Below are 23,371 nucleotides of genomic sequence, written 5' to 3' on the forward strand. Positions count from 1 at the left end.
GTTTTAAAATATGTTCATTTTTCTCCATCTGATGATGGTCTTGGTCAGCAAGCTGTGGGCAATTCATCTTATTCTCTTATTTCATGTCTAGGTCACTACCTCATTTCTTAAAATTCCCCTTGCTTTTATTTTCCTTTTCGTTTTGATTTTTTATGCTTGGTGAAAGGCAAGCTTTAGAGAGAAAAAGGAACCATAGATTTATGACTCCTTGATTGGGTGAATGAGCAAGGTTGCCCTTTAGTTGTATAGGTTGAGTACTGCACAACGAAAGGGGTCACCATTTGCATGGTTTATGATGTAAATAACATTCCCTGGAGTTGTGCAATGTGTTCATGTACCTGAATGAATACTGATGTAAGTGTGGTTAAGATGCCATTTATGTACAAACATGTCTGCATGTGTGACTCATGTATCTAAGAATTCCTATTGTAAGAATTTGTACGTGTATGTGCATCTGTGTCTGTTTTTTTTTAATATAAATTTATTTATTTTAATTGGAGGCCAATTACTTTACAATATTGTAGTGGTTTTGCCATACCTTGACATGAATCTACCACGGGTGTACATGTGTTCCCCATCCTGAATCCCCTCCCACCTCCCTTCCCATCCCATCCCTCCGTGTCATCCCAGTGCACCAGCCCTGAGCACCCTGTCTCGTACATCGAACCTGAGTATACGTTTTGATGATGGAGTGGGAGATATGGGTCAAGAGAGATGTAATATCTTACTTTCCAATAAGACATATGAGTTTGCAGCAAGAGGAGTCATGTTTCTTTTTGAAGTACCAAATAAACACTTGGTGATTATACAAAATTACTCCGATTTCCCACCCAAGGAATGCACCTCTGTTTAGCCTGAACAGCATGATTTCATTTCCTTTAGTATGGGTGAATATTTAATAGGAGTTTCCATTCTGAGCTTTACAAACTTTTTTTTTTACAGCTTTACAAACCTAGCTTTATAAACTCTTTTTCTTAGACATATCTTTCTTCCTCACCTGTTTAAAAAAAAGCAAACAAAAAACAAAACCACCCAAACATGTGCATGCACATATGTGTACATGAGTATGTGTATGTATATGTAATTTTCTTGTATTTCAGAGAACTCTGTAAAATCAAATCATGAGATCTGATGCAAGAAGACTGGTCCAAAATTGGAAAAGGAGTACAACAAGGCTGTATATTGTTACCCTGCTTATTTTACTTCTAATTAGAGTACATCAGGCAAAATGTCAGGCTGGATGAATCACAAGCTGGAATCAAGATTGTTGGGAGAAATACCAAAACCTCAGATATGCAGATGATACCACCCTAATGGTAGAAAGCAAAGAGGAACTATAGAGCCCCTTGGTGAAGTTGAAAGACGAGAGAGAAAAAGCTGGGTTGAAACTCAACATTCAGAAAACTAAGATTATGGAATCCAGTCCCATCACTTCATGGCAAATAGGGAAACAGTGGTAGATTTTATTTTCTTGGGCTCCAAAATCACTACAGATGGTGAATGCAGCCACAAAATTAAAAGACACTTGCTTCTTGGAAGAAAAACTGTGACAAACCTAGACAGTGTATTAAAATGCAGAGACAACACTTTGCCAACAAAGGTCCTTAGAGTCAAAGCTATGGTTTTTCCAGTGGTCATGTACGGATGTGAGAGTTGGACCATAAAGAAGGCTGAGCACCCAAGAATTGATGCTTTTGAACTGTGGTACTGGAGAAGACTCTTGAGAATCCCCTGGACTGCAAAGAGATCAAACCAGTTAATCCTAAAGGAAATCAACCCTGACTATTCATTGGAAGGACTGGTGCTGAAGCTCCAATATTTTGACCACCTGATGCAGAGCTGACTCATTGGAGAAGACCTTGATGCTGGGAAATATTGAGGGCAGGAGGAGAAGGGAACAACAGAGGGATGAGATGGTTGGATGGTGTCATGGACTCAATGGACACGAGTTTGAGCAAACTCCAGGAGACAGTAAAGGGCAGGGAAACCTGGTGGGCTATAGCCCATATTGTTGCAAAGACAGACAAGAGTGAGCGAGCACACACACGTGCAAGTGGCGTTGTAATCATATATCCTAAAACTCACCCTTTTCAAGTGTACAATTAAATGCATTTTAAAGTTAACTTTATAAGAAATTGCCAATTTGTTTTCCAAAAAGGCTGTCCCATTTTACATTCTTGCCAGTAATGTATGAGGGTTTCAATTTATCGACTTCCTTGTCAACACTTGGTATTGTCAGTCTTTTGATTATAGCCATTCTTCTGTGGCTATACAGAAGTATTTGTATTATGGTTTCAATTTGTATTTCTTATTAACTAATGATATTTAGTATCTTTTCATGTGCCAACGTCCATTTGTATGACATCTTTAGTAAAGTATCTATTTGTATATTTTACCCTTTAAAATTTTTGTGATGTTTGTCTACTTCAGAGTTGCAGGAGTTTTCTACGATATACATAATTTATCAGATATATTATTTGCAAATATACAGGTATAACTTAGTTGCATTAAAAATCCATTTGGTATTATCTGGTAAATTTGAATATATTCATATGTCTCATATCATCTAGCAATCCTACTCTTAGTTATATATGCAACAGAAATGTGTGCACATATGGACCAAAAGATTGGAAAATGTCTGTGACTGAACTATTTGTGTTAGATCTAAAATGGAAACAGTGCAAATGTCCATCATCAGTAAGGGTAGAATGCATTTTGCTATGTTCATAAAAATCAAACTGCACAGAGATGGAATGTACTCATAATAACTAAATCAATAAGTGGATAAATTTCACAGAAGTATTCTGAATAGAAGACTAGAGATGGAAGATATAAACTGTACCATTCAATTTATATAAAGTTCAAAACTGATACATGGTGTTAGAAGTCATATGATTGTTACATTCTAGGGAGGGGAATGCATAGTCATTCAAGGTGTGTGAGAAAGGGGCTTCTGGAATTGCTGGCAGTAACCTACTTTTTAACCAAATAGTGGTTATAAAAATGTATCAATTTGTGAAAGTTTATTGTATTTTATGCTCATGATTTGTTAACTTTTTCTCTATAGGTTATGCTTCAAAAAAAAAAAAAAAAAAGATTTTACGGAAGAAAATGAACATGTGCTCTGGTACTAGATGGGGTACAAATCCTGGCTCTCTTCCTCCCTAGATGAAGGATCTTGCCTGAGTTATGTAACTGTGCTCCAATTGCCTCCTCTGTAAGAGGAAAATACTAATAGCATCTGTTTCCTAAGTTGTGAGAAATACATTACTCAGTTGAAGCTCTAAGAGTGCTTATACCTGGGTGCTCAATAAATATTGGCTACTATTGTGGTTCTGGAATACTTCCCTCTTTTTCTTCTTTTTAAAAAACTGTTTCCATTATATCTCACCTCTCAAATTCAGGTTTTCTCTAGGATTCCATCCACTCATCTCACTCTGAACACCCTCTTGGGTCCTGTCGTTCTTCCTCGTGTCTCCCCACAAGTATTCACTGCTGGTTTCTCAGTCCTTCTCAGACATCTCCAAATATTCTGGCAACCCCAAATGAATCAACTGAATTCAGTACTTTGCTTTAAAGCCAGATCTTTTCCTTATTGTTCTGCATTCTCCTCACCATCCTTTGCCAGTCCACTACAATAGTAATGGAGCAAAAATCAGACAGATCTTGGGTCACATCCTAGGTTTACTTATTTTAGCTGTGAGACCTTGGGGGACTCAGAAAGTCAAAGTGTTAATCGCTCAGTCATGTCCAACTCTTTGCAACCCCATGGACTGTAACCCGCCAGGCTCCTCTGTCCATGGAATTCTCCAGGCAAGAATACTGGAGTGGGTAGCTATTTCCTTCTCCAGGAGATCTTCCTGACCCAGGGTCTCCTGCATTGCATGCATATTCTTTATCATCTGAGCCACTAGGGATCCTTATACACTTCTGCTGCTTCTTATTTAACATAAGGAATATAATATAACCTACCTAAGTTTGGCTGAGAGCACAAAATTTCTTCAGACTTAATATTGTGTTATGGTCTAATACATAACAGACATTTAATTAATGTTCACTATGATTACTTTTGTTATTCTATTATATTTTTCATCTCTATTCCCATAATTAAATCATATTTATTCCTTTAACCATGTCCCTCTCCTAAAGAGGATACTGCCCTGATGCAGGTGTTTGGACCATATGACCTCATTAGCTGTCTTTTAGACTTGGAAGGCTTGGTGGAGAGAAACATTTCCTTCTTTGCAAAGGAGGTCAGGGAAAGGGCAATGCAGTGTTTTCCACTAATGAAATAGCAGTTACAGTGGGAGAGCAAGTCCCTCAAGGAGACTGGCTCTTATTTTTAGCTCAGCTCAAAGAATTGTAGCCTATTTTAGGCAGTCCTGGGACTTCCCACCGCAGTGTCAGAGATGGATGGATGTTCTGGCTACAAATATGTGCAGATATTCAAAGTGAAAGAAAGCCATGTGTTCTAGAGTAGAGAGATGATACTCATCACCAGACAATGAGAAGTATATTTTGACTAAAAATAATTTGGCTTTTTGGAGGAGTCTTTGGCCACAAGTTCTTCTTGTTGTTCAATTGTCAAGTCATGTCCGACTCTTCATGACCCCATGAAGTGCAGCAAGCCAGGCTTCCCTGTCCCTCACCATCTCCTGGAGTTTGCTCAAGTTCATGTCCATTGCATTGGTGATGCCATCCAACCATCTCATCCCCTGTCGCCCTCTTCTTCTTCTGCCTTTAAGCTTTCCCAGCATCAGGTTATTTTCTGGAGAATTGGTTGTTCACATCAGGTGGCCAAAATATTGGAGAAGGAATTCTATGATACAATAAATAGAAAAATATATTTGATAATCAGACATGAGTTCCCGTTTCCCAACACCAGTTATTAGCTGTTTAATATTTACTACACCAGTTCATCTCTCTGAGACTCAGTTTCCTAATTTGTGAAATGGGAATAATGAGTTACATCACAGAGTATTATTGTGAAAATTATATGAGATAAGGAAGATAAGATGCCTGTCACATAGCAGGTACTTAAGACATATGAGGTCCTTTCCTGCTGATGGTAAGTGGATTCTGTGTGGCTACATGGGTTTTTATTGGCTGCTTTATTGCAACCTTACCTTGGGCACACTGTGTAGCAGAAAGGGACTTGAATCAAAGCTAGTCCATTCTCTAGACAGGGCAATTGGAAGTGTCCTAGGCTAGCAGCTCAGGGCCATGAATCTTCTGGCATCAATTCCTACTCTGATTGCTGCTGCTGCTCCTAAGTCGCTTCAGTCGTGTCCAACTCTGTGCGACCCCATAGACGGCAGCCCACCAGGCTCCCCCATCCCTGGGATTCTCCAGGCAAGAACACTGGAGTGGGTTGCCATTTCCTTCTCCAATGCATGAAAGTGAAAAGTGAAAGTGAAGTTGCTCAGTCATGTCCGACTCTTAGAGACGCCATGGACTGCAGCCCACCAGGCTCCCCAATCCTTGAGATTCTCCAGGCGAGAGTGCTGGAGCGGGCTGCCATCACCTTCTCCCCTGCTCTGGTTAAGCCTTCACAATTTGCTCCAGTCCTTGTAGAAGGGCCCCTACCCCTCTGCATCTGGTTCCTGTTCATTTGGGCAGCTCATTGGAAAGTGCAGTTTTTAAACAGCCTCAGATCAAATCTAAATTTTTACTTTGGGACAGATTCTCTGCTTCTGGATGGACATCATTTGTGTTGAATTCTTCTCATTAACTCAAATTTGTTTATTTGTGTTTCACTTAGTAAGTTCTACTTACTGAGGTGGCCCTAAGCTATCCTACAGTAATTGGTGATAGTCATTTAACTATAACATTTTCCTAAAGATGAAGTGAATAGAAAATTTAAAAAAAAAAACAAATTTTGAAACCAAATATCTTGTTTTGAATATCTAAAGTTTTAAACACCATGTTGATTAAAAAGGAACATGGATGAATCAAACAATTAGTTGGAAACACTATGACATATTCGGCAGACAATGTCATAAGTGAGGTCTCTTACAAACTGATGAAAGGAAGATTATCAGTGAACAGAATAATAGATGAGACATGAAGTTGTAATTAGAAAAGGGAAATAAAACTAGCAAATTAACCTAAGAAAAACTGAGAAGACTCACTAGTAGTTGAAGAAATTTAAGTGAACCATAACACACATCAGTAATTTTTGTTCTGGGGACCACATAGACAAGGGACTATGAGTTGGTACCTTGATGGTCTTTGGGGTGGTAGAGGTAGGGTTTGGGTTGGGAGGAATGGCAGTGTAACACAGGTCCTCTCATACAATCCCAGGTCTTTTTCTGATTACAATGTAATATCTTGTGTTTGGTTATAGACACATGATAGGAGCTATTTCTTGCCAGAAGTAATTGTACCTTCTTTTCTCCAGTGTTACCTGGCACATGTATATGTTCGGATGTACAGCCAATTAGTAAAATGTCCTGTAAATCTCAGGTTAGTAAAGTATTAACTCCTCTCATTAAATGGGCCAGTGTAAAATAAAATGGGCTCAGAGACAAAGAAATGGTTAGGCAAATAGATAACAAATATTTATGGAGTTTATGCTATAAGTACAGGGTCTCTGCTAAGAATCTTACATGTTTCCTTATCCTTAGGCATGGTTATCTTTATTTTAAAATGGGGAAATGAGGCTCTGAGAGATTAAATCACTTTGTGAAGTTCTCGGGTAAGGAAGAGAAGATGTGGGATTTCTAATACCTGGTTATGTTAAGCCCAACTCGCTATCAGAGAGAAGAGCTGAGCAGAAACCCATGCTTTATACTCAGTTTAAATTATTCTTCAAGGATTTAAAAAAAAAAAAAACTAATGTGATTTAAGGAAAAATGTGTTAAATAAGTACTTTTGGTATACAACTAATGATTTTTAAAACCACCTGGCAAAGAGACAGCTTTGAGCAGCAGAAACAGTCATCTCCTGCTCTCAGTAATATTTCTGCAAGCAGAGAATATTTTCTGAGTGTAAAAAATGTTCTGACTTGAAGCTAGAATCTGCAGAGTTTCTTTTTCTAAGAGTGACAAAGATTCCACCCTGTGATAAGTAAATGTGCATTTGAAAAATCTGAATTTTAAAATAGGAGAACATTTTAAACTCTCATCTTGAAAAACAGTTCACAGTTTGGAGGATGTTCTCCATTTATTACAGCGTCTGTTAGGTTACACTGCCCATATTGAGCTGTGTTCTGATAGAGAATTTTATGTTGAAGAAGATTCTCCATTGCTATGATAAAAAGCCATCTGCAAGAATCCCAGTGAATAATATAGTCATCAGGACCTTAATGGCAAAGAGAAGGACAGAACTGAGGAATGTCACTAATTCCTCAGTGAAGGGAGATTTGAATCAAGTAGACCTTTCTATGGTATGTTTTTCCTGGGGTCTCTGCCCAGCCAACAAGTGATATGTCATTTTGTAACAAATGCTGTCTTTCAACAGGCATGGGCTTTGCTTTGTCCACTAGAATTTTACTGTGTGACCCTATTTTCCCAACACTTCCATACAGGTACAGAATCAAGAGTGGACACACAGTCCTCCCAGAGCTTAAGCATATTCTCCCAACGTAGAATTTAAAATGGGAATTCAAGGTGTTAGAGTCCGCTGGTCTCATATGAGAAGCATATGAACTTTGGAGGTATAAGATGACCATTCTGTGTGGACATCCAGGAAAGGAGAGAAAACCAGTTTGTAGAAAGAAAAAAATTAAAGGAAATGTAAACAAAACATGGGCTGAAGCATGATGTCATTGAGAGAGGGGCCAAGGGATGTTGAGGTTTGGTTTTCCTGGCAGATTTCAGCTTCTCGGTTTTAATCTTTTCTGTGTTTCCTTTTCTTTGGGTTCCATCGAATATCTCTATCTCCTTTTATTAGATTCTACACTTCCTAGTTTTTTTCTGATTAAGCTTGTTTGTGCAGAATGTTTTTTATTTGTTTTACTTGCTACCCAAAGAGCCTTGATTAAAACCCCAGACTGTCACTATTTATAGTAGCCAAGACATGAGAAGCAACCTAGATGTCCATTGACAGATGAACAAAGAAAGAAGATATGGTACATATATACAATGAAATATTACTTAGCCATAAAAAGGAACTAAATTGAGCCATTTGTAGGAAGTGGATGGACCTAGAGTCTGTCATATAGCGAAGTAAGTCAGAAAGATAAAAATATAGTATATTAATGCATATATATGGAATCTGGAAAAATGGTACAGATGAACCTATTTGCAGGGCAGGAATAGACACAGATGTAGAGAATGGACTTGCAGACACAGGGAAGGAGAAGGTGGGATGAACTGAGAGAGTAGCATTGACATATATATACACTGCTGCTGCTGCTGCTAAGTCGCTTCAGTCGTGTCCGACTCTGTGCGACCCCATAGACGGCAGCCCACCAGGCTCCCCCGTCCCTGGGATTCTCCAGGCAAGAACACTGGAGCGGGTCGCCATTTCCTTCTCCAATGCATGAAAGTGAAAAGTGAAAGTGAAGTCGCTCAGTCGTGCCAGACTCTTAGCGACCCCATGGACTGTGGCCCACCAGGCTATAATTGATGGCTACTGGGAAGCTACTGTGTAGCACAGGGAGCTCAGCTCGGTGCTCTGTGATGACCTAGAGGGATGGGATGGGTGGGTGGTGGGAGGGAGGCTCAAGAGGGAGGGGATATATGTGTACATATAGTTGTTTCACTTTCTTGTGAAACTATCACAGCATTGTAAAGCAATCATACTCCAATGAAAAAAAACAACAACACTTAAGTTGTTGATCACATGGAGGCCAGCAGAGGCTGGCTCAGGGATGGCCGTGTATTTTACAGTTCTAGAAATCAACCAGGAAGTTCAGTCTCCAACTTCAAGGCAACACAACTGAATTCTGAAAGCCCTGGGCAGAGCTACAGCTAAGATTCAGGGACAGCAAATCAAGCTGAAGCCCAAAGGGAAGAATGCCAGGGAATTTCTGAAGTGGCTTATTTCCCAGGGTTTTGTGAAGTCAGTAAGACAATGTACATAAAAATGTTTTCTTTGTTGTAAAGGGCTAGATAGTTTAGTGGTTTGGGGCAAAGATTCTGAACTCCCTGAGTTTAAATCTTGGCTCTGTAGCTTTCTGGCTGGGTGAACTTGGGTGAATTAAACTTGGCCTCTGTTCCTTTGATCTATCAATTGGAAATGAACCTTCATAGGGTTATTTTGTTGATTAAATGAGTTAGATTATGTAAAGCATTTAGAAGAGTTCCTGGAGCTTGGTAACTGCTGTTAAGTCTGTTAGTGTTTGTTGTTATCAGTGTTTATATAACTGTATTGTTGACCTTCTCTGTCTTATATGCTTGTCTTATAAATAACTATAGCATTCTACGCTATAATCTACAGAGAAGACCATATGTGACATAAATTTCCCTTGAGCTAAGGTTTTATAGCATTAAAAAATAAGCCAAAAAACAGTTATTAAGTTCTTACTTTATGCCAGGCACCATGCATACACCATTTAGTTTGGCCAACACTCACAAGCCTCTGCTGCGTTTTATCTCCATATTCCAGGTGAGGACATGAGGCGGGGAAATGTTGAATAGGTTAGGCAGGGTCTCAAAGGTGAGATATGGCAGAGTCCACTCAGATCCAAACCCAAGACAAACTGACTTCAGATGGGCAAGGCTAATGCCCGAATCTCAATGCACGGCCATATGTAAAGTCATATAAAAACTTGATAGGGATCCTTTACTTTCTCAAAGTCAAGGTATTTCTTTCCTGCAAGGACTCCTCTAAGTAAACCATGTTCCACAGCTGGCTACTCTTGTCTCTCTACCTGACGATGAGCCAAAAATACAGAACAAAATGATTGTAAGGTACTGAGGAAATGTGGCTGAGCATAAAAGTGGGTTGTGGCAACGTGAGAGGATCCAGGAGGGCTGGGTGATACACAAGATGTAAGACAGACTGGGGAGCATTGAAGAGTTTCACAAAGCCTTGCTACAACTGGATAGCTTTTTATAATTGCTAGAAAGGCTTATCTGATTAAGAGAGGAGCTGTGGGAGTTGGGAAGACATGTAATATGTAAGCTTTCATCTTCTCCAGGAGTGAAGATTATGCAGGCCCACAATTCATAATGTAAAACACAGCTGCATTCATACTGGAAAACAAATGTTGGTTGATATAGCACCGTTTTGTAATTTTACAGACATGGGTCAATTGTCCTAGGCCGTTTTCATCAATAATATCACACCCTGTGTGTTTCAGCTTAATCATATATACTTAGAGAAGATTGGAGGCGTCCACCCTTGGGATCCCCTTTGCATTTCCTTTTATAGGAAAAATTCTACTCCATCCCAAAGTGGACTTGTCGTGGTTCAACTGGTCAACCAAGTGAAGTCATAAAATCAAGGGATAGCTTTGGGAATTCTTCATGTTCCTCACGACTTCTCTTCATGTGTTGCCCAGAAAAGCATGTACTCAAAGGGAAAACAGTAGGTTTTCTCCAAAAGTGAAAGTGAAAGTCCGCTCAGTTGTGTCCAATTCTTTGCGACGCCCTGGACTCTACAGTCCATGGAAATCTCCAGGCCAGAATACTGGAGTGGGTAGCCTTTCTTCCGCCTGCAATGCAGGAGACCCTGGTTCAATCCCTGGGTCAGGAAGACCCCCTGAGGAAGGGATAGGCTACCCAGTCAAGTATTCTTGGGCTTCCCTTGTGGCTCAGCTGGTAAAGAATCCACCTGCAATGTGGCAGACCTGGGTTTGATCCCTGGGTTGGGAAGATCCCCTGGAGAAGGGAAAGGCCACCCACTCCAGTATTCCATGGAGATGGAGAATTCCATGGAGAATTCCATGGAAATGGACTGTATAGTCCATGGGGTCACAGAGAGCTGGACACAACTGAGCCACTTAACTTTCTACAAAAAGGCAGCTTCTAATCAGTTTTCCACTCAGGTGTATGAACCAGCTCTCAGAAAACAAAAGCAACCCTGCTCTGTAGCTTTTGTTGATCTTTGTCATGTGAATACTCCCATTATGGTTGATTTCAAGGATGGCAGTATTTAACAACTGGCTAGCAAAACCTCCGGATAGCAAAATTCCCAATACAAGCTGGCTCCAGGGCATCACCATCCTCCTAATCCATACCAAGGTAGGAGATCTGGAGCTAATATCACCAAAGATGCACATGGAACTTCCTTTTCTCTATCTGGGCAGTTGGAGGATGTAGCCACAGAACTGGTATTCCCCAGGCCAGCAGGATTCATTTGTAGATTTTTCTCTGAATTTAATGAGATACAATTGACAGATAAAAATTATAATATGTTTATAGAACACAACTTTGTTATATGCAGGCATTGTGAAAGAATTCCCTCTAATTAACATATTCATAACATCACATATTTATTTATTTAATGATAAAAACACTTATACTTTCTTAACAAATTTCAGTTAAACAGTACAGTGTCTTTGGCTACAGTTACTATGTTATAGTTTAGGTCTTCAGATCTTATTCATCTTATAACTAAACGTTTGAACCCTTATACAAACCTCTCTGCGTTTTTCCCACCACTGTGAAAGTGAAGTCGCTCAGTCGTGTCTGACTCTTTGCGACCCCATGGACTGTAGCCTATCAGGGTCCTCCATCCATGGGATTTTCCAGGCAAGAGTTCTGGAGTGGATTGCCATTTCCTTCTCCAGGGGATCTTCCCGACCTAGGGATCGATCCCGGGTCTCCCGCAGGGCAGGAAGACGCTTTACCGTCTGAGCCACCAGGGAAGCAGCCTGACTTATTTCATTCAGCATAATACCCTCCAGGTTATCCATGTTATCGGAAGTGGCAGGATTTCATTCTTTGTTAAGCTGAATAATATTCCATTTATATATATGGCACATTGTTTTGGCTTATTCACCCACTGATATGCACTTAAGCTGTGTCCATACCTCGGCATTTGTGAAAATCCGATAAACATGGAAGAGTGTGTGTGTGGCCTCCTTCTTGCCAATCTTTCCTGCTTCTCATTTGACAAGTATTTATTTAGCATCTAATGTGAGTGAGGCACTCTTCAATGTTTTGAAATGCCTCAGTGGAAAAGATAGAGGAAGATTCCATATAGTCTACGGGCAATAGGTTCTATCAGCTCATCAAACCATCATTAAATACTTATTTTTTTCCAAATATCATGCTCTGCATAATTCCCTGCTTTCCTCTATAACCCTTTTGGTCCCTTGTCTGTCTGATAAACACCTAATAATCCTTTGAGACTCAATTAAGTATCTTTTCCTTTATGAAGTCACTGCTGACTCCTTCCCTTCAAACAAAGCTAATTACTCTGTTCTTTATACTCTCATAGTATCATCACAGGCTTTTTTATTTTCCACTTAAACTGTGGGCTCCATTTGGAAAGACATGGTGGTGGTTGTTACACATATTAACATACTGTAGACAGTAATTTAGTTGTAACTAGCACATAGGACAGCTGCTGCTGCTGCTAAGTCGCTTCAGTCGTGTCCAACTCTGCGACCCCATAGACGGCAGCCCACCAGGCTCTCCCGTCCCTGGGATTCTCCAGGCAAGAACACAGGAGTGGGTTGCCATTTCCTTCTCCAATGCATGAAAGTGGAAAGTGAAAGTGAAGTCGCTCAGTTGCGTCCGACTCTTAGCCACCGCATGGACTGCAGCCCACCAGGCTCCTCCGTCGATGGGATTTTCCAGGCAAGAGTACTGGAGTGGGGTGCCATTTCCTTCTCCAGCACATAGGACAGAGTGAAGGTCTAATATTTCAAGTACCTAGTTAAGGCAATTTTTGACTTTAGATTGCTTTAAAACATTCTTGCTCACATCTAGCTGCATTTTAGGAGTGCTTCAAAAGAGTATTAATCGTGCTTAGATGCAGAGAGTATCTGAGAAATGCTGGCTAAATCCAACACCCTTTACTGTCATCTACAAGAAACCCTAAGGGATTTGCATTTGTTGAACTTGAAACAAAAGAATAAGCAGGCAAAGATATAGAGGTAGGTGGTAATCTTCAAATCTCTGTGGAATGCATTGCTTTACTAACCATTTGTCCCCATCCTTCCTGGACTAGATTACACAGTGTCTTTTTTTTATTCAGAATGATCAGGACAATGTGTTATTCATCTCTACAGTATCAGCGCCTACTGTGGTGCTGGCACTCAGTGTTTGATGAATAAATGATACATTAGTTAAATAACAGTTTCAATGGGCATTTATTAAACCTGCCAGCTATTTGAACAAAATGACCAAATTACCACAATGTCTTATTATCTAGGCACTACCACAGGCATTACAAACTGCTGTTGCAGACTACAGTCAATTATTTGAGCAAATCTCAGATGCCAAAGAAAATGAGCTGCCATGGAGGAAATATGCTTACTACATGAAATATGAAATGAGAGGATATGTTTTATTTTATGTTTAAGGAAACCTTGACTATGATGAGGAGACATAATTTTTGTTGGACAAAAATCTTTCAATATAAAAACAAGAAGTTTATTGTCCAATAAAATATTTTAAAAAAAAGCTTGGTTTTGTATCAAATGGCAAACCTAACACTGTAAAATACAGTTTCCACTACCGACTCAATGCATTCCAGCAAATATTTACTGAGTACTCACATGTTAGCTCATGTGATATAAAGATTAATAAAACAGTTCCTTCCCTGCAAAGAGACTTTTAGAATAATGCAGTTGCCCCTGGGGTTACGTATGTTTAATTGAAAGGCAGCTGGATGAGCAATAGATCTAAGTTTTAATTTTTAAAGCATGTGTAACCTTAGCCATGTTGTTTATGCTCTGTACCCAGAATACCTCTCCTGATCTTGTGCCAGATGCCAGACTGGGCTTTAACCTGAATATCTAGGCAATGCCTGGAGCATAGTAGATCCTCAATAAATATTTGCTGAAGGTGTGAATGAGTAAGTGAATGAATGAAGGTCGAACATCAAACACTTCACTGTTACTGCTTATTTACAGTCAGGATTTGGTGGAAGAAGCATGATTAGAGAGCAATGCAGAAAACATTATCCTGCTTGAATGAAAATCAAGGAAGACTTAAGAGAATTTTGGCCTGAACTCTGTTTCAAAAATGCTAAGTTTTCTAGGAAGGTCAGCCATCTCAGGCAGAGGGAACAAAGGCCTAAAAGTGAGAGACCATGGTGGTCTCTAACACATGCAAATCCTTTGGTTTGGCTGGGCAATACGGTAGGATATACGTGCAAGAGGGTGGGGCTGAACCAGGAGGCAGGTGGGGAACGGTGGCAGAAAATGTGTGCATTCATTCAGATACCTGTGAGTAGTTCAGGCACTCTGGAAAAGAGTTTAACAATTTATTATAAAATTAAATCTATGCATACAGTGTGGCCTGTTCCTAAGTATTTAACCCTGGGTAAATAGATGTGTTTGTTCACACGAAACTTTATACATGAATGTTTACAGCAGCTGTGCCTGTAACTGCCCCTAACTGTAAACAACCCAAATGTTCTTCATGGGAGAATAGGTAAACTGCAGTGCCTCCATGGGATGAAATAATACTTACCAATAAATAGAAATGAAATTTTGATAAACACAAGCCCATGAATGAATCCCATAGGTGAATGAAGGAAGTTTCAAACATGGTGCTGTGTAAACTTACAACACATCAGGAGGTTGCTAGGGCTCACGTGTGGGGGAAGATGATGACTGGAAGCGAGTAGCGTGAGGGAGTTATCCAGAGTGATGAGCCTGATGCTCCCGTGGCTTGGTGGTGACCGCACAGATCTATTCTTTGTGTTAAAATGCATAGAGCTGTACTCACATACAAAAATTAATTTTACACTGTGTTATTTTAAAAATTAAAAAGTACTTACAAATTAGATGAAGCCTATAAAAGAGCTCTTTTTAAAATTCAAAATTTCATAGATACAGTCATTTTTATTCCTTGAATTCATACCATCTTGAATTTAAGTTTCAGCAAGTATTAGGAACATTAATCTTACTGCCATATAATTTATTCTATTTCTTACATGATGTTTTTAGACTACTCACACCCTCCCCTCTTTTTTGCCCTCTTTAAGAGTGATACAAATTGTACCTTGTACTTTTAATTTATAAATGTGTGGATTTTAGACATCCTCTTGTGACGAATTGATGGGGGTACAAAAGTATTCTATTTTGGTGGGAAATGTTAGAGTTGGGATATGCAAATATTAACATAAAAAAGGCCCTTTTTATGTGCTTAAATTGGATGGGGATTCATAGGAAAACAGCCTGGGGATGAGAGTGGAATTTCCCCTCAATGATCCTTTGACACTTGACTGGGTTATGAATACCTTGTGGACTCGTTGGGTACCTTCGACTATCCAACAATCATCTCTTGTATGAACCCTGATTTTCCACTCCAGAGATGACCTGTACTCCTGTGCCTTGGAATAACCTTATGTACTTTACACATATTCTTTTCTTTTTTTAATTGGAGTATAACTGCTTTACAATGTTGTGTTAGTTTCTGCTGTATAACAACATGAGTCAGCTATACATATAGATATATCCTTGCCTTCTTAAACTCCCTCCCACCTCTTCCATCCCACCCATTTAAGTCATCACAGAGCTCTGAGCTGAGCTTCCTGTGCTATGCCTCAGCTTCCCACTAGCTATCTTTTTTATACGTGGTAGTTTATACATATTCTTAATTAGAAACTTTCAGAAAGGCAGAGCCACTAAAGACATCAGAGCTCATCTTCTTATGGAAGAAGAAACCAAAGTCTAGAAGAACCGTGTTTCTTGCCCAAGGCTACACGTAGAGTAGTATTAAAACCCAGTTTATTCGGATGGCTTCTAGAGTACTCCTTTGTTTTGTACTCTGCTCGTTGACACTTGAACTGTTTGCTTGTATTTTTGAGAAACTGTCCCAGTACTCTGGGAGTAATCTTTTTGCCTTTTGTAAAACACCCTTAAGAAATGGATAGAAAGTGCACAATTCATCAAGCCCATGCTTCATAGAAACAAAATAAATCTAAGTAGCTTTATTTTCTTTTTGTGGGTGATGGTGAGAGTTGCTGGATGTGAGAGCTTACATGTGAGACAGAAAAGCAACTTGATCCTGATTTAATTATCACAATTTCTTGCACATGGAGAAAATGCTGTTTCCCCTTTAATGGGACAAGCCTAGGCTCTAACTTGCTCTTCTGAAAGTAGATATGATTTGCACTGAGTCACGCATATTCTTTTGTCTGGCTTTGATATGTGATGGGCCATTCCCCAACTATCTTTCCTGAGTAGTGATCAGTGGAGGATTTAACTCAGTTTCAACCTTTAAAGGGGCAGCTGACCCAAGGGTCAGTCTGATCTCTGAAACAGGTAGCTTAGCACGTTGAAATGCTGTTGAGCCTAGGAGTCCAACAATGTGGTATAGGTTGTGGCTTTGATCCTACTATGTGACCTTGAGCTGGTTATTCCCTTTGCATGGCTTCCCTTTTCCACTTTTCCTATATGGAAAACAAAAGATCTGGACTTAGATCAGAAGAGCCTATGGGATACTCTTTCCCAACCTTGGGCCTCTGTGTGCAGCAGCAGATGACTGTAGGCTGGATAATCCTCTCTGCATCCCAGCATCTTTGTCCACTGTAATATAATAGTACTATATCTATAAAGGCTAATTGTAATTACTTACTGATATATCATATGTTTGATTTCAAAATACTTTTTGTTGGGTGAAAGATTAAACAATAAATTGAAATTTGTGCAGGAACTAAGAATATTCTCTGGCATCTTGCTGGCTTTTACACCTGGAGATGACTGAATCCTCCTTCCTCTGTCCTCACCTGGAACCATGACACCAGCCCCACTCACTGCAGATCTCCCTGCCAGGCCTCTCTCTCAGCTTCCCTGAGAGTTTACTGACCAGAGCCAGCTGAGAGTTTTTGTATGGCTCTTTAGACAAAGCCATTTGGACATTTATGTGAATAAAATAGACTGTTATCAGCATTAAAGGACACTGTGTACAGGATATCCCTCAAACCGGAACTGGCACATGGTTCATAGCCTATTATCATCATATCACTGCAATTATTATTATTAATTTAGAAAATGGGTCTGCTAATCTACTTGGGGCTATTATTAAATGTGTATTCTTCAGCTTCTCTGTCTTTTTGACAGCGACCAAATCTATTGTAGCTTCCAGGTCTGTCTGAATATTCATTCCCTGTGCTCTGAGGACAGGTGAGCCAAGCCCAATTTCACTAGGACTATTATTTCTTTATTTTTGAATTCTGCTGTTGGGAAGTTATAGGTGAAGACTTGTTGTCTAGATTTTTTTTTTTAAATGGGTCATTTTTTGTGTTTTATCTTTTATAACCAAAATGAAAAGAAAAAAAAAGGAGGGGAGAGAGGAAGGGAGGAGAAGAGAAATGAAGAACAGAACACATGCCTATTAGAAAGTAAGCCGTTCGTTTCTAAGAAACATAATCATTGTTAGAGGCTTTTTCTGTGCCCCCACTCTCATATAAAATAGATCTTCCCGTTATATTTTTTATAGCCACATGTACACTTATTGCATGGTTGCAGTATGTTAACTGGTGTGAATGTGTTTTCCTACATTAAAGTATAATCTACATGAGAACAGGGCCTAACTTCTCTCTTATCATCTTTCCTTTTTTCCTTACTGTTACCTCACAGAGAGTGGGTGCTTAATAGATGTTTGTTAAATCAGTGATTCCAAACAGCAGGTGAGAAGGGGAAATTATTTGAAGAAGCCCAGTTTCATATCTCCCACCCAGAGTAAGAAGAAATTGTGTCAATGTCATTATGAGAAGTAGAGGTACAAGTACCTACCCCAAGTCCATTACTCTTCACAAACTCCCAGTATAAGCCTTTGGAGACTATAATGGTTAGTTTTATGCACCAGCTTGACTGGGCCTTTGGCTACCCAGATAAAAGTTGAACATCGTTTCTGAGTGTGTCTGTGAGGGTATTTCCTAACGAGATTAGCATTTGCATTGGTGGATTAAGACTATCAGATGGCCTTCTTCAAAGAGATAGGCCACATTAATCCAACCATTTATCACTTATTTATTTGATTCATAGAGAGCCTGAATAGGACAAAAAGATGGAAGAAGGTTGAATTCACTCTCTGCCTGACTACCATCCTGGAAATAATCTATTTTCATGTTCCTAGTTCTTAAGACTTCAGACCCAGACTAGAGTCTACACCATCAGTTCTGAGGTCTTTGAACTGTATCACTGGCCTTGCTCATCTTTCAGATGGCAGATCATGGGATTTAGTTTCTAAAATCTCATGAAACAGTACCTTAAAGTAAATCTATATACACACATGGGTGTGTGTGCTAAGTCACTTCAGTTGTGTCCAACTCTTTGCAACTCCATGGACTGTAGCCCACCAGGCTCCTCAGTCCATGGGATTCTCCAGGCAAGAATACTGGAGTGGGTTGCCATTCCCTCTTCCTGACCCTGGGAGTGAACCTGCATTTCTTAAGTCTCGTGAATTGGCAGGCAGGTTCTTGATTAGCACCACTTTGAAGCCATACACACACACACACATACACACATATATTTTTTCTAAAGAACCCTAACTAATAGAGACAGACCTTTAAAAATAATTGCTATTAAAAAGTTATTTTTCATTTGATATTTTTGTTTATAAATGTAATATCCTCTTCTTTCTCCACTCAGAATAGAATTAAGCTATGAGATGACAGAGCTGAAAAGTACCTGTTGAAGGTGAATGCTGCTAAGTAAGGGAACCATATCCTTTGATTCCCCAGAAAACCGTCAGCAAATGCCACATTTTCAAGTATTGCTTTTGGAATCTATCATTAGTCTGTCTATCTATTTCAGTTCAGTTCAGTTCAGTTCAGTCACTGAGTTGTGTCTGACTCTTTGCGACCCCATGAATCGCAGCACGCCAGGCCTCCCTGTCCATCACCAACTCCCGGAGTTGACTCAGACTCACGTCCATCGAGTCAGTGATGCCATCCAGCTATCTCATCCTCTGTCTCCCCTTCTCCTCCTGCCCCCAATCCCTCCCAGCATCAGACTCTTTTCCAATGAGTCAACTCTTCACATGAGGTGGCCAAAGTACTGGAGTTTCAGCTTTAGCATCATTCCTTCCAAAGAAATCCCAGGGCTGATCTCCTTCATAATGGACTGGTTGGATCTCCTTGCAGTCCAAGGGACTCTCAAGAGTCTTCTCCAACACCACAGTTCCCCACCTATTAATATCTATCTTCTCTTTGAAACATGTAGCAATATGCTGCCATTAATTTCAAGGTGGAGGGGCAGGGCTGGTTTGCAGAGACCTAAGCACATTGGAGTTACTTCCGCCAAATTCTGTGTGGCTGTTACATACATGTTCTGACCCCACATGGTAGGGTTTTGCTCCTATTTTGCACACAACTGAGGATTAGAAAGGACAAGCCTTATGCCCTAGGATCTGGGTTTAGTCTTTGCTGCCTCCTAAAGATGTTTGATGTTATAGAAGTGGAAAATGGAACAGATTTTTTTTTTTTAAGTTGCAGGATCTACAAGAAGCAAGGCATGAAAATGTGGAAGGGCATGATGTGTATAGGGAACTTAGAATTTTAGAATTTACATGGTGAAGTGTATCAGGAAACGAAGTGGTACCCTCTGGGTCCAAGCACTGATGTATAACTCTGAGTAGTATAATAGTGATGGGAAACGCTAGCTATTAATACCACTGTTCTATTCGAGAACAGTAGGGTAAATCTGCTTATTCCCAAGAAAATATGGCCTTTCCTTTCAACCTTCAGCTGTGTAATTGATGATAGAAATAATTATCAAAGGGTTTAGAACTGGCTAAGATTCATAGGAGCCTCTCTTTTAAAAAGAGAATTCCATGGTAATCCATGTTATATCCAATCCCTGAGTGGATGTGATGCCAATTACTGCCACCTGCCCTGTCTTGTCTCGATTACAACACCCCAGGGAGAGCTGCACTTCGGGCCCTGTCAGATATGTCAGCTCAGCTTCTGGGGCCAGATGCAATAACTTCCCTTGAAGACTGCTGCGGCTGGGTGCCACATGAAAGGCAACATTAAATCTTCCCCTAGGCACACCATAGACTGCCAATCTAGCTCTCTCTTGTCAGCATACCTAGGGAGGCTGAACATTTCCCTCCAAAAGGAATGTGCCAGATGCTGTACCAGATGCCCTATATAGGTTATTTCATTTAATCCCCAACACCTGAAAGCCTATTTATCATCATTCCCAATTTACACATGAGAGTACTGAGGCTCCATGGTCATTGGTTTTTTGAGAATAAATAGAATTTCTGCATAATTATGCTCACCCCAACATGTATTCTCCACCTCTCCCATTATGAATGGTAAGAATTTAGATTTGTTTTGTATTCTTTGATTGGAAACCTGCAATCATTTTCTTTTCACTTACTTCAGAATTCTTTGTTTCCATCCCCTGCTCCCACCAGAAATCGAATGTCAAGTCTGACTAACTTGAAAATGCACCACCATCTTGGTTTTTCACAGAGGTACCCATGGAAACAATATGGACACTATGGAATGTCTCTGTTGAGAGAGCCCCGACTGACAAATATAAAAACAAAAATGTTACTGGCCGTATTTGCAAGTTTTAGCTGAAGATGAATGCAAATGATTGTTATGGGTTTCTGAAAATGATAGAATTCATGTCCGTGAGCCCCGTATACTTGATAAACTCTTAACGATTTCAAGTTACTTTTATAGGCAATATGTCGTTAGATGTTCACAATAGCCCCATTAGCAAATAGATTAGGAAATATATCTGTCCATCTGTAAAATTCCTTGTTCAGTGTCTCAAAGCTGTAGGTGACAGACACAAAGTTTAGTTCTAAATATTTCAAATATATTCAGTGCTGTTTTCATAGCTATACAGTTGCCTCCCAAAGCTTGCTTAAAGCTTGATTACTTAATATTCATTCATGTATTTATTCATCCACGTTAAAGAAGTTGACTTACTTTTCTGTTACCAAATAGCTCACGATTTTAAAAGAAAAGTTAGCATGTAACTAATAGTCATACTTAAGTAAATTAAATACGGCAACTGAGGATTGAGATCATCATGGGGAGCTACAAAGGAGAGATGGAGTTTTGTTTAAATGCTTCACAGAAGCTGCTTGATGTGGCTTTTGACAGATAAGATTTTGCCAGGTGGCTAAACATGTGAAAAATGTGTTATGTTAATTTTGCCTAAAAGTCTATTATACTTAATTAAAAGAACAATGGCTTGACAACATGATACCCATTTCTTAATTTAACAGGTTATATTTTTGTTTTTTTGTATCTCAGGAAAACCTTTCATTACATTAGGTCTTCCTTAAATCTGGATGCTTTTCCCGTTGCTGGGTATAATTTTTATAGATTTTGCACATAGACACCACACTTTATTTAAGGGACTATCTTCTTGGTTAATCATTTAACCCAAGGGTTTCTTTTCTGATTATTAATATTAGGAAACATGAGTATTCTTTGCACATTGCAGGAGTAGTTGAATTTCACCCCAGGGAGCTAAGTAGTTCACATATAATTTCTTGCATTAATCACATTGATAGATAAATTCTTCCGACAGGCTTTGATTTATGTTGGAAATAAAAGACTATACACAATCAAAATAGAAACATAAACACATATGATGTTTGTTCAGTGCTTGCTGCCTGATTTAGCCATGGTTCAATCATTTGCTCTGACATAGTTATCACTTAGCAAATAGCCATACAAATATGTAGGAGACTAGTCTGTGAAAATTAGGTTTCATTCTTCCCAATGCTCTAAGTCAGTATTCAAAAACAAATCCAGACTGGGGCCAGACAGATACCTTGAGTGAAACAGGCCACATGCATAGGGTAAGGAATGTCCCATCTCAGTGGTGTTGCTTCTAGTAAACTACAGCGAGTTGTTGACAGGCACCATGCAGAAAAGTGGGCTGTTGTTGCCAGGCCTTCTGACTTCACAGGAAATTGGAAAACCAGATTTTTATGGAAATCTCTGAATATTTTAGTGTAGTATTTGTTCATCACTCATTCATTTAAAATAGTGAGTTAAGCAAAAACACATTATAGGGCTGGCTGTAGTCCACTAGCCACTGCTGAAGAATTCAGCTCTAAATGGTGATGAGAAATCATGAAGATGTTAAGTCATTCATTACCCCACCTGGGAGAGTCATCCTAAGGCCATTCTGAAGGGAAGACCACCACTGACCATTCTGATTCAACTTCTGATTGTTCACTCTAATGCTATTCTCATCTAGATGGAGTCAGACTGGATATTCTCTAGACAAGGGTTTGAGCATCACAGACAGCTACTGCTCTTGATTGAACTGTTAGTGCTTGGGGTAGGGGGGAGATGGCTGAAGGGGGAGCTGGGAGGGCTAATCTAGTCTCCTTGCTGTACTTACTGGACATGCTCTGCTTTTCTACCTAAATAATGTAAAGAAGGTTTAAACAATCTCTGAGGTTGTAACTAAAAGATGCATTTTTACTTAAGTCATAATTATAGAGACCTTACTAAATACCATATCATTGTAATCTGCATCTTAGTATGAAGAAAGCAAAAATCCCACTCTTATTTTGGAGTGAGTGGAGGAGAAAAAGGGATCAAATCGATGGGATCATATATTGTTTACCTGACTACGCACACATAGCCTGTTTAACCAAGAAAAAAATAACATAATGATGTTATAACCCAGTGTGAACTACATTGTGTCTACCCTAAAAGCCATAAAATCTATTTACTCTTCTCTGATTATTTTCAACCTTCTGTGTTCCCTTCCAGGTTAATCTGGGAGATGAATTGTCAGTGTTGTGTTATTCTAGGTCAGAGTTTTGTTTTCTTTTCCTTATTCCAGGAAACTCAAGTTAGGATGGTATTTAATATTCAGTAGGACAGCTCTGGAGTCTGGCTACCTAAGTTTGAATCTCAAGGTCATTATTTTGTGTCCAGGAGTTTTGGATAATGTCTTTGATAGCTCTGGGCCTCAGTTTCCAAAGCTGCAAAAAGAAGATGTTGTAAGGATTGTATGGATGAAATAAGTAAAAATGGATAGAATGCTTTCTGGCACATAATGAGTGTTCTGTGAATGTCATATATCATGATTTATGTTCCTTATTGCATAGATGCCCACATGATATCCAACTGATGGTTTTTCTCACACCCAATCAGTGGTTGAGCATCCAATCAGCATATGTTGATTAAGAAGAGGGATTTAAGTAGGCTTAATGCCTTCAGTGCGGAGAAGACAATGGCACCCCACTCCAGTACTCTTGCCTGGAAAATCCCATGGACGGAGGAGCCTGGTAGGCTGCAGTCCATGGGGTGGCTAAGAGTCAGATACGACTGAGCGACTTCACTTTCACCTTTTACTTTC

The 23,371-nt window shown here is 39.6% G+C and overlaps 1 long non-coding RNA gene across 5 annotated transcripts in view; it reads left to right on the plus strand.

Annotated features, from left to right (window-relative positions):
- The window catches only part of LOC107133102 (uncharacterized), a 595,911-nt gene that overhangs the window by 523,213 nt on the left and 49,327 nt on the right, over window positions 1-23,371 (plus strand). The window lies entirely within an intron of this gene.

The sequence above is a fragment of the Bos taurus genome, chromosome 14, assembly GCF_002263795.3.
Source record: "Bos taurus isolate L1 Dominette 01449 registration number 42190680 breed Hereford chromosome 14, ARS-UCD2.0, whole genome shotgun sequence".
Taxonomy (NCBI): Eukaryota; Metazoa; Chordata; class Mammalia; order Artiodactyla; family Bovidae; genus Bos; species Bos taurus.